Source organism: Cyprinus carpio, unplaced genomic scaffold, assembly GCF_018340385.1.
Source record: "Cyprinus carpio isolate SPL01 unplaced genomic scaffold, ASM1834038v1 S000001280, whole genome shotgun sequence".
Classification (NCBI taxonomy): domain Eukaryota; kingdom Metazoa; phylum Chordata; class Actinopteri; order Cypriniformes; family Cyprinidae; genus Cyprinus; species Cyprinus carpio.
The window spans coordinates 4,957-7,524 of record NW_024873996.1 but is presented as its reverse complement, the minus strand read 5'-3'; the positions used below and the strand labels follow the sequence as shown (position 1 = coordinate 7,524).

General features: G+C 52.4%; 2 non-coding genes and 1 pseudogene across 2 annotated transcripts; all 3 read right to left on the bottom strand.

Moving 5' to 3' along the window:
* Positions 1-269: 269 nt before the first annotated feature.
* On the bottom strand, positions 270-373 carry LOC122143310. The gene has a single exon (XR_006159105.1). It is a non-coding gene; the product is annotated as a U6 spliceosomal RNA (small nuclear RNA).
* Positions 374-1,230: 857 nt separating this feature from the next.
* LOC122143309 lies at positions 1,231-1,337 on the bottom strand. The gene has a single exon (XR_006159104.1). It is a non-coding gene; the product is annotated as a U6 spliceosomal RNA (small nuclear RNA).
* An 896-nt stretch (positions 1,338-2,233) lies between these two features.
* On the bottom strand, positions 2,234-2,332 carry LOC122143312 (annotated as a pseudogene).
* Between the last annotated feature and the right edge of the window lie 236 nt (positions 2,333-2,568).

Here is a 2,568-nt window from a genome sequence, read left to right as displayed (position 1 = left end):
TGAAGTTCTCTGGCTCATTTTCGAGTTGTCAAATACGCAGGTGACCCAGGGTCTCCTCTCCCTGCTCTCAAGCTCCGAGTCTGACGATGGCCATGTACTTCTCATGAGTTTATCACATGGGTGTGATGGAGCGGGGCTACAACTGAACATCTCTCAGACAAAGGAGGCGGGGTTGAGTGATTTTACAACAAAAACGCCCTTCGCGAGACCGCGTGTCTATTCACCCGACGAGGGGCTGCTAGAGTAGAGGAGGCACAAATATCGCAATCAAAAAAGTGGAGAGCTTCACGGATTTGCGTGTCATCCTTTCGCAGGGGCTGCTAATCTTCTCTGTATCGATTCCAATTTTAGTATAGTGCCGCCGTTAGCAGCACAAGAGAGGGTACGATCGAGGTATGTGTACCATCGGGGCCCGCGCGAGCCCTCTCAGAGGTGGTAGGGCAGTGAGCCATACTCACCACTTCGCATGCCTACATTCGGTTCTGAGGCCGGACGAACCCGACTGTTGCAATCGTTCAAAGAGTTCGGGGGACAGGGGGACGGTTAGCGCCTCGTGTTGCACATGTGCCAGATTTCACAGAAAAAAAAACGATGTCAGGAGCATCTGATGAACATGAGGAAGCGGAGGTGGACGCATTGCAGAGGGTAACGGAGTACTGCGCTGAAGGGTGGCTGGCCTTGTCTTTTTTTTTCAAAAAAGAGGTGCGTGGAGAAGTGGTGGCAGCGAAGGGTCAGGATGAAGGGGGTTCTTACCGGACGAAATTTGGACTCCCGGCTGATGTTGGGCATTGATTCTTTCTTACTTTCTACAGATGAGCGCTGAAGTTTGGCGCTGCGAGCGGGGCGTGGCCTTGCCTTTTATCGAAAAGAAGAGGTGGGGTGGCGGTTAAAAAGTGCGTGGGCAGCGACAAGGGGCCAGGAGGTTTGTCCTATCAATGGATCCTCTTCTCACATACTTACAAAATGAGTCGTTGAGTTATTGGGCTCATTCGAGTTGTCAAATCGCAGGAGAACCAGGTCTCATCTCACTTGATCTCAAGATACGAGTTGACGATGGCCATGGAGTTATCATGGGTTCATCACATGGTGTGAGGGAGCGGTGGCCGCAGCTGAGCATCTCTCAGACAAAGGGGCGGTGCGGGATTTACAACAAAACGCTCCTTCGTGAGACTGTGTCTATTCACCCAGACGAGGGGCTGATAGAGTAGAGGAGCACAAATATCTCAATCAAAAAAGATGGAGCGCTTCACGGATTTGCGTGTCTTCCTTTCGCAGGGGCCATGCTAATCTTCTCTGTATCGATCCAATTTTAGTATATGTGCCGCCGTAGCAAGCACAAAAGAGGCGTCCGGCTCGAGGTAGTTACACCTCGGGGCCCGCGCGAGCCTTCAGAGGTGGTAGGGCCCATTGAGCATCTCACCTTAGCATGCCGTACCATTACGGGTTTCTAGACCGGTACGCACCCTGAACTGTTTTGCAAGCGGACATCGTACGGCTCACCGAGTGTACGGGGGACAGGGGACGGTAGCGCCTCGTGTTGCACATTTTGCCAGACTTTCACAACGCGATGTACCGGAGCTCTGCTGAACATGAGGAACGGGTGGACGCCTTGCCGATTGGTACCCCAGACTGGAGATACTGCGCTGAAGGGGTGGGGGGGGTATTGGCCTTGTTGTCCCTTTTTTTTTTTCAAAAAATAGGTGGCAAGGAAGAAGTGGTGGGTCATCGAAGGGTCCCGAATGAAAGTGGTCCCTTATACCGGACGAACTTTGGATCTCCACGTGCTGATGTCTTTGGCATTGTTCTCTTCTTACTTTCTACAGATGCGCTGGTTTCCTGGCGCTGAAGGCGTGGCCTTGGTCCCTTATCGAAAGAAGAGGTGGCTGTGTAAAGACGTGGTGGGCAGCTTAAGGTGCCAGGACACGGTGTCCTATCATGGAGAATTTCTCACATGCTTACAAATGAGCGTTGAAGTTCTCTGGCTCATTTTTCGAGGTTGTCAATGCAGCAGGTGACCCAGTTCTCCTCTCCCTGCTCTCAAAGTCCGAGTATGACGATGCGCCATGTGTTCTCATGAGTTATCACATGGTGTGATGGACGCGGGGCGCAGCTGAGATCTCTCAGACAAAGGGGCGTGTGAGTGATTGTACAACAAAACGCTCCCTCGCTGAGACCTGTGTCTATTCACCAGAGAGGGGCATGATAGAGTAGAGGAATCACAAATATCGCAATCAAAAAGAGGGAGCGCTTCACGGTTTGCGGTCATCCTTTCGCAGGGGCATGCTAATCTTTATGTAGCGATCCAATTTTAGTATATGGCCGCGGAGCAAGAAAAAGAGAAGGAGTCCGTCGAGGTATGTGTTACCCTCGGCCGCGCGAGCCACTCTCAGAGGTGGTAGGGCCAGTGAGACATTCACCACTTCGCATGCCGTACCATTCGGTCTGAGGAGGACGCACCCTGACTGTTGCAATCTTTCACCGCGTTCGGGGGACAGGGGACGGTAGCGCCCTCGGTTTTCACATGGTTCCTACGGTGTCGTTCCAGCGATGTTGACTAGGAGCTCTGCT